The sequence below is a fragment of the Euphorbia lathyris genome, chromosome 5 (assembly GCF_963576675.1).
Source record: "Euphorbia lathyris chromosome 5, ddEupLath1.1, whole genome shotgun sequence".
NCBI lineage: Eukaryota > Viridiplantae > Streptophyta > Magnoliopsida > Malpighiales > Euphorbiaceae > Euphorbia > Euphorbia lathyris.
This window is the reverse complement of record NC_088914.1, coordinates 61,596,134-61,608,761: the sequence shown is the minus strand read 5'-3', so window position 1 is coordinate 61,608,761 and position 12,628 is coordinate 61,596,134.

Sequence of the window (12,628 nt, the reverse complement as noted above, 5' to 3'; positions counted from 1 at the left end):
AAAAAATTGTAGCTAAATCCACAGAGGTTACATCCAGGGGAGGCTCCAGGGGAAGACAGTATAGATGGTCGTTTAGGGCCTCCCAATTAGAAGGATTTCTGTTAAAAAAATATGTTTTCTTTATAAAATTTAAAATTAATTTTAATTATAAAACAATAATATAAATTCTCTTTTTTTTTTATTAGTCATCATCTCTGAACAATAATAGCATAAAATGAGCTTCAAAATTTATTTTATAATTTTTCTCTTAACATTAATATGGTGGTTATTGAGAAAAGCAAATTCAGCACATGTTTACAAAATAGTATAATTTTAAAGCTAAGATTCACCAGACAATATTATTTCAATGTCATTAACGGATGATGAGTTTTTTTCGATAACAGAAAAACCTTATTGGGTGGTCAAAATGCTAGAGGTTGCAGGATAGCCAGAACTTGTACATGAAACAAAAAATCATCTTTCATTAATGAGGCTTGAAATTAGATCGTTTTGTACATGGGTTAGATCATTTTTCATCTAATAACCGTATGGATAAATTTGTATATAATCTAACAATAATATATCAATTAATTGTTTCGTTCTTTAAAAATTGCCAAAAATTTTAATCTTCAATTGGTTCATTTTGTTGAGTAAAAAATTAATTATATTTCATATATATTATATTTAAATTTGTAAAAAAATGGAGTACGAGAGCTGTCAATGCTAAGATCAGTTTGAGTTTAGGTCAGGAGTGCGACCTCTTAGGGGCCTGAGCCAAAAGAGGCCCAAATTGTTTTTTTTACTGTATAATAGAGTAATTTTTTAAAATGTAATTATATTACACATTCATACCTAGAAGATCAAATAATAGGGTAAATTACACCCATGGTCACTAAATTTTATCCATTTTAACATTGTGACTACGGAATTTCAATTCTTAACAGTATGACCACTGAACTTTACACTCTTTAACATCGGTAGCCACTCAATGCCTCAAAACGACCATTGACGGTCTCAAAATAAAAAATTCGAAAAGTTAATGATGTTCTAAGAAACTTTAATTCTTGAAAATTTTCATGGCTGTCTTCGACGGTCTTCGGGAGAGTACGAGTCAACTCCGAGCATACTCCGCAAAACTCACTCGTTCTGCTCTCCGCGAGACATTTCTTCCCCTTCATCTGATGCTGGAAAAACGGGAGAGAAAGAACAAGCTGATGGAACTCAACAAATGGGGGAAGCATCCGGCAGTCAGCAACAAAGAACCGCCAAAGGGAAAGGCAAAGTAAATCCTGCTCACCAAGCTCAAGTCAACAGGAAGAAATAGATTGGCTAGTTGTAGCTTTTGACTTGTAGTATTATCTGGCGTGTTATGTTTTGTTAATGCTGACCATCTATATATATTCATGCACCCTTTATTAAAATTGACAAATCTTATGTGATGCTTACTTACTTATTGTGTTATGTGTTAATCTGTCTTAATTGAACAAACAAATAAAATTAAAATGGAACATACACAGTACACATTAGCTCTGATACATCCTTCCATAAATTCTGATATCTAAACTATCCATGTATCAAACTGAGTAAACATATGTTTCAAGCATTGAACTCTTCTGAAAGCTGACCTAGGCTCATCTGAATTAGATCTTGGAAGGTCTAGAATTGAACTAAGTCAGTATAGGCATGTCTTAATTTTATCTCGATTAAATCTTAGAAGGTTTAGAGATAAGTTAAGTCAATAGATGCAACCCTTACGGGGGAGTAACTTCAGAAACATAAAAAGAATTTCAATCATGGGGAATCTTAATGCTGAGTTCCATTAATTAAATATTTTGCCAACATCAAAATGGAGGAGTTTGTTGAAACACCTTTCCACATGATTTTGATTTGACAAAATTATTTAAGTTAATCCATGATTAAGGGGGCAATTAAATTTAAGTGCTTTGATTTAATTGTACTAATATGTTTGTTTAATGTTGAGTATAAATATAAATCAAAACAGAATCAAAAAATAAGACAAGACGAAGTCAGCATGAGAACACAGCACAAGCTGAGAGGAGTGCAACTCAGCATAATAGAAGAAAAGTCATCTTCAGAACAAATACTCAAAGATAAAGCTGACCAAAGAAGCTGAGTGGAACGAAACTCAGTATCAAAGAAAGGAAGTCTTCCTCTAAGCTAATGCTTGCAGACGAAGCTGACCACGGAAGCTGAGTAAGAATACGACTCAGAAACATAGAACAAAAGCAACGTCAATACAGTCAAGCTGAGTGTTCGTCAGGACAGCACGAATGATCCGTTTGCTAAAAGACAAGATCCGACAACTGTCTGCACTAATAATAGAAACCTTGGAATTACGCACAGAGTCAATTTCGAGATGCATGGGTCAACTGTCCGTTAGCTAAAAGACGAACTGGCACTAGAAGACGCACCTGCGGATAGAAGACAAGCCTGACGCCTGCAGAATTCAGACGACAGGATTGACCTGCAAATCTGAAGCTGACCAGAATCGCAAGAAAAAGCCGTTTAAATCCAACGGATAATTCCAGATTCAAATGCATTCTTGGATCCTTTGCCGATTGTAGAAACACAAAAAGAGAAAAGAGAAAAATACAAAGCACATTCAAACAAGAAAAAGATCTTACACCAAACTTCCATTTCTGTGTAAAAGCTAGATTGATTTTGTAATCATCTAAAGTGTTCTTCATCTAGAAAGAACAAGTTTGTATCAATTGTAAAATTGAGAGAGTTGTGCTGAGTACTCGGTTTTAGTACTCAGCGGTAGAGAAATCTAGGTGTTCGGTTATAGCACTTAGTAGGAGTTGAGTAGACGAATAGAGGAAGGTACTCTTGCATATTCAACTGCCTTGTAAACGGTTTGTGCTCTACCTTTAAAGAGCTCAGTATTGGATTGAAAAAGCCCGGAGGGACTTGATAGGGGTCAAAAACCCCTATCTTTGGGTACGGTTTTAGGACGGGTTTTAGTGTTATTTAGTTAATAAGCGAGCAATTCTCGCATTTAAATGCTTTTGTGTGAGTTAGTTAGAAATTGGAAATGTTTTATTTACTTTTCGCTATTTAGGCTCATTTTTGTGATCATTTAGGCAAATACGCCCAAATTGGCATGCATCTAATAATTCTGTTATCTTTTGAAGCTAATTGATCCGTCAAAAGTCGCACCAAACGAAGCGTTTGCTCAAATAAGCGATTGGCGGGTCAATTTAGCCTTTGGACTAATGTTGTTTGGAGTTTTTGTGCATGCGCAGGGATAAGTTCGGGCGAAAAGACACGTTATTGGCATTTCGGCGACCACGCGGTAGCGCATCGGGCTAGACCGCTCGACGAACTGGCCTATTTTAGCCCAGCTCGCCGAGCTGGCCATGCCGGCTCGTCGAACAGGCCCTTAGGGGCCTGCTCGCCGAGCAGGCCCTCTGGTGGCCTGCTCGCCGAGCAGGCAATGCCTGCTCACCGAGCAGGCCCTCAGGGGCCTGCTCGTCGCGAGCAGGCATTGCCTGCTCGCCGAGCAGACCTTCGGGAATTGGTCAAAAAGACCAATTCCGCCCCCACGATACCACAATGGACCCCACGACTTTCTACACGCATAAGGACACGAATTAGGTCAAGAAGAGGGCCCGAACCGCGTCTATAAATAGGATTTTTCCAATGTAAATTAGGCATCTTTTATCTTTGTAATTTTCTTAGCTTTTCATCTTGAGAAATCCTCTCCACCTCCTCCATATCCTTCAAACCTCCATTGAAGACACCTATGAAGCTCCGTTCACCGAGGATTGCTCAAGCTCCATCTTTAAGTCCTAGGAAGACGCCTGCATTAGTAGACAGGTTCCCTGAAAGGGATTTTTCTTCTTTTATATTCTGTCTAGCCTCTGATACATGTTATGAATCCTAGGCTCATTGTAACTTCGTGACAATACTTTCATCTTTGATATATATTATAGTTCTTGTTCATTCAATTGTTTTAATGCTTTAATCTTTGTCTTACGCTTTGTCTGATTGGTTTAACTCATTCGATAATCCCAAAATCAAGTTGGCACATATTGCGAGCTGAATCTGACCTAGTCAGTGCCTATAGGATTGACGACCCTATAGAAGATTAAGCCCAAATTGCTGAGCCTTAGAGCTAGTTTCGGCCTTACAAGGGAATCACGAACTAGGGACTTTAGGATGATAGGTCGGGTTAATCGCCTTGGACACAAGTGACTTAGGTTTTAATTCAATTGCTTAAACAATCTATTTTCATTATCATCGTATCCCTTCATGTTCCTTCGGATAATTGCATTGGTAAAAGATCACTTAGGAGTAGTTTAACTTAATTAGGGGTAGAGTAACTTAATTAGGCGTAGAATAACTTAGTTAGAATCAGATAACTTAGCTAGGAATAGTATAATTCAACCTAGGAGTAGATTAACTTAGAAAAAAAACCAACTCAAAACCCCCTAAGCCTAGATAACACCTGAAACCAAGTAACTCGATACTTGGAGAAATAAATCCTATGGACGATAACCTGGACTTAACCAGAAATTTATTACTTGATAACGACGTGGTACACTTATCCCTAAGATCGGCCTCGCTCCACAACCGCGTGAGGCCGCGTCAAGTTTTTGGCGCCGTTGCCGGGGATTTATTTCTTCTGCAATATCGAACCAAAGGTTGATTTGTTAGTTTAGGCATTCATTGTGAATACCTTTGTTAGTATCATATATACTTGTTTATAATAACTATACTTGTCTATACTTATACTCGTTCATATCATTGTCTATATATATACTTGTTTATATCATACTTGCTTATATTTGACTATAACTTATACTTGCATATACAAATACTTGTTGATATACTATTACTTCAAATCTGTAACATTACTTGTACTTATAAAATCGTTCGTCCAGCGATTATGGACAACAGAGCTTCAAATCCGCCCATGAACGACCTCAACACAAAAATGGATTTTCTTGTGGCTTCATACAGCCGTGATAGCCAACCAAGGATACCATTTTGCGAGAGATGTGGCCAGAATCACCTCGGTGAGGTATGCCATGTCAACTACTACGTACCTAGAGGTGAGAATGTAAGTTACTTGGGTAATCATCAAAGGTATAATTCTGAACCCCCAACTTACAACTATTACGATCAGGAGCATACACGATATCCACCTGCACCCTACATGGCACCCATGGTACCCTTCCATGTCCCCATTCTAACTCTGATTTTTATGGCAGGCAAACAAAGTGTTCAGAAGGAATAATGACCCTCTTAAGAGAGATATCCGTCCGACTGGCAGCCAAAGAGGAGGCATGCAGGACCCTGAGCAACCAGCTTGCCGCAATCAGACAAGAAGAAAGGGAATGCCAAGAGGCGTTCCTCTTACAAGAGGAGGCAATTCAAGCCATCGCCCTAAGGAGCAGTAAGGAAGTGGACACACTCGTGACACCTCCATCGCAAACACATCCGTCACCTCAGGTAAGTAGGGAACCGGAAGTGGTAAGCAACCCCGGTCCCGCATCTGAAACTCCAGCTCCTGAAATAGCTGTAGAAAAAGTAGTTAGGCCTTATGCACCAAAGCTGCCATTTCCTCAGAAACAGAAAAAGGCCAACTTAGATAAGAAATTTGCTCGGTTTTCGGAAATCCTTAGTAGATTAGAAATCAATATTCCATTAATGGAAGCACTAAAGGAAATGCCAAACTATGCAAAATTTCTTAAAGACATATTGTCGAAGAAGAAAAAGTTTGGGGAAAACGAGATAGTGGCCTTAACAGAGCAATGCTCGGCCATAATGACCCATAAATTGCCCCCCAAACTTAAAGATCAAGGGAGTTTTACCATCCCGTGTAGGATAGGCAACATGCACATAGATAGGGCATTATGCGATTTAGGAGCAAGTATTAATCTTATGACTTTATCAATTTTCAGGAAGTTGGGACTCGGAGAGCCTAAACCAACAAACATGACACTGCAGCTGGCAGATAGGTCGATCGTACGGCCTAGAGGCATAGTTGAAGATGTATTGGTGAAGGTGGACAAACTGATCTTCCCGGTCGATTTTGTGGTCCTCGACATGGAAGAAGATGACTCCGTCCCCATTCTTCTTGGGAGACCGTTCCTTGCAACCGGTAGGACACTGATAGACGTCCATGGAGGTAAATTGGTCCTAAGGGTGCAGGACGAAGAGGTAACATTTAACGTTTACGAGTCTATGAAATTTCCTCAAGAACGCTCCAAAAGTTGTAACTTTGTGGATGCGCTAATAGATGAATGTATTGAGGAAGTTGACCTTAACATGAGAAATACCTCTTTAGAACTCGGTCTAGGTGGTGAGGAATGTGAAAACTCGAATGAACCATTTGAAGACCTCCCACCTGAAAAATGTTATTGGGTCAAGGGTAGAAAAGAGGATCTTGATCGTGAGATCAAACCTAAACCCAAAACCTCGTTAGAGGAACCTCCGGAATTGGAGCTTAAGCCCTTGCCCAACAATCTGAAATATGTTTTTCTTCAACCTCCCACAGATTTACCCGTTATTATTTCTTCTTTGTTGACAGTTGAACAGGAAGAAAAATTGGTGGAGGTGCTGATGCAACATAAAGGGGCCTTTGGATGGTCAATCCACGACATCAAAGGCATCGACCCCAAAATCTGCACACATAGGATTTTCCTTGAGGAAGAGATCAAGCCATCTGCCCAACCTCAACGACGGCTCAACCCTAACATGAAAGAGGTGGTAAAAGCCGAGGTTATAAAACTCCTCGACGCAGGTATCATCTTTCCAATTTTTGATAGCCAATGGGTAAGCCCGGTTCAATGCGTGCCCAAGAAAGGGGGAACAACGGTGATGGAAAATGAAAAAGGGGAATTAATCCCAACTAGAAAAGTCACGGGTTGGCGTGTATGCATAGATTATAGGAAATTAAATGAGGCCACCCGTAAAGACCACTTTCCATTACCATTTATTGATCAAATGTTGGAATGGTTGGTAGGGCATGAATTTTTCTGTACTTTAGATGGGCTATCCGGTTATATGCAAATTCCCGTGGACCCTTTGGACCAAGAGAAAACTACATTCACTTGTCCCTACGGGGCTTTTGTATATAGACGGATGCCTTTCGGATTATGTAACGCCCCTGCCACATTCCAACGCTGTATGATGGCTATGTTTTCTGACATGGTCGAAGAGTTCCTAGAAATTTTCATGGATGATTTTAATGTTGTAGGACCTACTTTCGACCAATGTCTTGAAAACTTGGACCGAGTCTTAGAACGCTGTGAAGACAAAAACTTGGCACTCAATTGGGAAAAGTGCCAGTTTATGGTCCAAAACTGCATAGTGTTAGGACACGAGGTGTCGGGAAATGGGATTGAGGTCGATCCGGTAAAAATTGAGGTGATTGAAAAACTGCCACCTCCTACCAATGTAAAATTGGTTAGGAGCTTTTTAGGACATGCAGGGTTTTATAGACGGTTCATAAAAGACTTTTCAAAAATCAATAAACCCCTCACTCAATTATTAATAAAAGATGCGGATTTTAATTTCAATGAAGAATGTATGTCTGCATTTAAATTACTGAAAAAGAAATTAATCGAAGCACCTGTTATGGTAAGCCCGGATTGGTCCCTTCCCTTTGAATTGATGTGTGATGCCAGTGATCTGGCTGTAGGAGCCTGTCTTGGGCAGAGGGTGGATAAACTTTTTCGCCCAATCTTCTATGCTAGCAAAACCTTAAATGATGCACAGCAGAATTATTCAATAACTGAAAAGGAATTGCTAGCCGTAGTTTTTGCCTTTGACAAATTTAGATCTTATTTGGTGCTATCTAAGGTAATTGTTTTTATTGACCATGCAGCCTTGAGATATCTGATGAGCAAGCAGGATGCAAAACCTAGGCTGATCCGTTGGATTTTACTACTCCAAGAATTTGACATCGAGATCAGAGACAAGAAAGGAGTGGAAAACGTGATAGCGGACCACCTATCCAGGTTAGAGTCAGATCATCAATCCTTAGAGCATGAGGCAATCAAGGAGGTATTCCCGGATGAAACGTTGTATTCGGTAAAAACTCTCCCCTGGTTTGTAGACATCGCGAACTATAAAGTCGGTAACATTCTTCCTCTTGATTTAGATGCGAACAAAAGACGTAAGTTTTTGTTTGAAAGCAAACAATATTTTTGGGAAGAACCTTATTTATTTCGATTCTGCACTGATGGCATGATTAGGAGATGTATACCTGAGGAGGAGGTAGAGTCCGTGATTAACATGTGCCAATCTAGGGAACCAGGCGGCCACTTTGGGCCAGATAGGACAGTGGCAAAAATCCTCCAAAGTGGGCTTTGGTGGCCACAAATGCATAGTGATGTCAATAGTTATATTAAATACTGTGATGCATGTCAGAGAGTAGGGAATATCTCTAGGAGAAATGAGATGCTTCAACAAGGCATACTCGTCTGTGAGCTATTTGATGTTTGCGGCATAGACTTTATGGGGCCTTTCCCTATGTCACACACCAACCAATACATTCTTGTCGCGGTTGATTATGTCTCTAAATGGGTAGAGGCCAAAGCCTTACCCACAAACGATGCTCGAGTAGTGATAAAATTCCTGAGAAAGAATATCTTTGCTATATTTGGAACCCCCCCAGACTATCATTAGTGATGGGGGGATCCCATTTCTGCAATAAACAGTTTGACACGTTGCTCCAAAAGTATGGCGTAGCCCATAGGGTCGCAACACCTTACCATCCTCAGACGAGTGGTCAGGTAGAAGTGTCAAACAGAGAGCTAAAACATATTCTTGAGAAAATGGTGGGGAATGCTAGAAAAGATTGGAGTCTTAAACTGGACGATGCTCTTTGGGCATACCGGACAGCATTCAAGACTCCCATAGGAATGTCCCCCTACCGTTTAGTTTTCGAGAAATCTTGTCATTTGCCTGTTGAATTAGAGCACAAAGCTTATTGGGCGCTGAAATTTCTAAACTTTGACCCTAAACTTTCAGGTGACCTACGGTTAACACAACTACATGAACTGGATGAGCTCCGGTATAACTCTTATGAGAATGCCAAGCTGTACAAAGAACGAACCAAGAGGGTGCACGATAAAAGAGTACAGCGGAAAACCTTCCAAAAAGGCGACCAAGTACTGCTTTATAACTCCCGATTGAGATTCTTCCCTGGCAAGCTCAAGAGTAGATGGTATGGACCATTCTCAGTTCTTGACGCACATCCCTCCGGTATGGTTGAGATTATGTTGAATGATGGAACCACCCAGAAAGTAAATGGACATCGACTCAAACTTTATCTCGGTAAAGACACTTCGGGTGTCCAAATCCTCCGTCTTCAAGATGATCAGTAAGTTGTCTTCTCCACCCTAACTCTTTACACTTGCTCTTTACGATTTGTGATGCAATGTTGGAACTTATTGCATATTTTTAGTGTGAGGAGGAGGGGTAGACAAACTTACAAAAATTGTATAATTTTTTATAATTTTTTTATTTTTGTTGCGTCGTGTCTAGTTTAGTTTTGCGTTTTTCGGGTTTTATTTATGTTTTGCATGTTTAGGACCTAAAACCGTGAACCTCCTTCGAATCTAAACTTCGTTATTTATCTTTGAGGGCTGAGAACTGAATCTAAGATTGCATGACAACTAGTTTAGGTGTAAGACACAATCCTTGTATCTGTAAAAGCATGAGCTAAAGTTTGCATTTAGACCCTACTTTTGAAGAAATGTCAAAATCATTACTTAGGTAGATAACTTAAGAATTGAAGGCATGTGATGTTAAACTTGAGTTTGGGGAGAACTAGTAAACACAAAATTAAAATCCAAAGAATTGTGAGTTGAATTTGAGCCTAAGAGCGAACATCAAAAAGCTCTTTTTCTTCACATTTTTGTGTGAATGCTTTGACTTGTGGAAGATTACAGATTTTGCACCTAATACTGTGTTGAACCTACATGCAATGATTTGAGATGATAAACGATGAAATCAGCCTCATTAGAATTAACTCTTTTCTTTACCTTATTTTCTCTTTTTCATCCACTCTAGGAAGCCCCTTTGAGGCTATATTTTTGTAGTTTATAGATTTTTCTTTCGTTCTAACCTATTTTTGCAAACCACCACTTGGTTTGCTACCTAACCCAAAGTTTTTGCAAAGCTCAGATTGAGCCTTTGTTTTCTTCTAGCGCTTTTTCTTTGTTTATGGCATTATAGTAGCAAGCCAAAAGGCTAAGAAGTGAATGAGCATCACTATCCAAAGAAAAAAAAAAGAGAAAAAGAAGAACAGAAAAAAAGACAAGAAAAGAAAAGAGACGAACTAAAAGGGGAGAACTTCATTCCCCAGTTCTTTAAATCAAAACGTCTCAAGAAAACATCCCAAAAAGAGAATAATGGGTGAATAAAAAGCTCAATCACTTCATTTTTGCTAAAGCCATTTGAACTTTGTTTTTCTAGCGCTAGAACTATTAACCCTTGTTGTACCTTCAACCCTCTAACCACATTACAACCCCAATTCGAGGCTGTTTTTGATATCATCAGAGTCATATAGCATAGTAGAGGAACTCGGATGAACGTGCAAAATCAACATAATCCTAAGCAAGAACATAAGCCGAGAGTAAACACTTTAGCCACCAAAATTGTGTGAAATGAGTGAACTACCTATGGTGAGGTGTTTTACTTGGCGATCCCCTCAAGCTCGTTTAATTGAACATGTGTCCTTTTGCTTAAAACATATGAACTATGATAACTGAAATGTGGCTTTTGGATATCGTGTCTCTACTTTGTATTTCCGAATGCATGTGATTACAGATGCTCGAAATTATGTCAAACACCTAGTCAAACCGGGAGGTCTTCTAGCTTGTTTGTGATTACGGGTTTAGTTTTTTTAGTTTACTTGGGGACAAGTAAAGTTTTAAGTGCGAGGAGGTTTGATAGGGGTCAAAAACCCCTATCTTTGGGTACGGTTTTAGGACGGGTTTTAGTGTTATTTAGTTAATAAGTGAGCAATTCTCGCATTTAAATGCTTTTGTGTGAGTTAGTTAGAAATTGGAAATATTTTCTTTAGTTTTCGCTGTTTAGGCTCATTTTTGTGATCAATTTAGGCAAATACGGCCAAATTGGCATGCATCTAATAATTCCGTTATCTTTTGAAGCTAATTGATCCGTCAAAAGTCGCACCAAACGAAGCGTTTGCTCAAATAAGCGATTGGCGGGTCAATTTAGCCTTTGGACTAATGTTGTTTGGAGTTTTTGTGCATGCGCAGGGATAAGTTCGGGCGAAAAGACACGTTATTGGCATTTCGGCGACCGCGCGGTAGCGCATCGGGCTAGACTGCTCGATGAACCGGCTTATTTTAGCCCAGCTCGTCGAGCTGGCCATGCCGGCTCGTCGAACAGGCCCTTAGGGGCCTGCTCGTACAAGCTGGCGCGGCCAGCTCGCCGAGGCCTGCTCGCCGAGCAGGCATTGCCTGCTCGCGGCGAGTAGTGCCTGCTCGGCGAGCAGACCTGTGGGAATTGGTCAAAAAGACCAATTCCGCCCCCACGATGCCACGATGGACCCCATGACTTCCTACACGCATAAGGACACGAATTAGGTCAAGAAGAGGGCCCGAACCGCGTCTATAAATAGGATTTTTCCAATGTAAATTAGGCATCTTTTATCTTTGTAATTTTCTTAGCTTTTCATCTTGAGAAATCCTCTCCACCTCCTCCATATCCTTCAAACCTCCATTGAAGACACCTCTGAAGCTCCGTTCACCGAGGATTGCTCAAGCTCCATCCTTAAGTCCTAGGAAGACGCCTGCATTGGTAGACAGGTTCCCTGAAAGGGATTTTTCTTCTTTTATATTCTGTCTAGCCTCTGATTGATTTTGTAATCATCTAAAGTGTTCTTCATCTAGAAAGAACAAGTTTGTATCAATTGTAAAATTGAGAGAGTTGTGCTGAGTACTCGATTTTAGTACTCAGCGGTAGAGAAATCTAGGTGTTCGGTTATAGCACTTAGTACGAGTTGAGTAGACGAATAGAGGAAGGTACTCTTGCATATTCAACTGCCTTGTAAACGGTTTGTGCTCTACCTTTAAAGAGCTCAGTATTGGATTGAAAAAGCCCGGAGGGACTTGATAGGGGTCAAAAACCCCTATCTTTGGGTACGGTTTTAGGACGGGTTTTAGTGTTATTTAGTTAATAAGCGAGCAATTCTCGCATTTAAATGCTTTTGTGTGAGTTAGTTAGAAATTGGAAATGTTTTATTTACTTTTCGCTGTTTAGGCTCATTTATGTGATCAATTTAGGCAAATACGGCCAAATTGGCATGCATCTAATAATTATGTTATCTTTTGAAGCTAATTGATCCGTCAAAAGTCGCACCAAACGAAGCGTTTGCTCAAATAAGCGATTGGCGGGTCAATTTAGCCTTTGGACTAATGTTGTTTGGAGTTTTTGTGCATGCACAGGGATAAGTTCGGGTGAAAAGACACGTTATTGGCATTTCGGCGACCGCACGGTAGCGCATCGGGCTAGACCGCTCGACGAACTGGCCTATTTTAGCCCAGCTCGCCGAGCTGGCCATGCCGGCTCGTCGAACAGGCCCTTAGGGGCCTGCTCGTACAAGCTGGCACGGCCAGCTCGCGGCGAGCTGGCCTTTGCA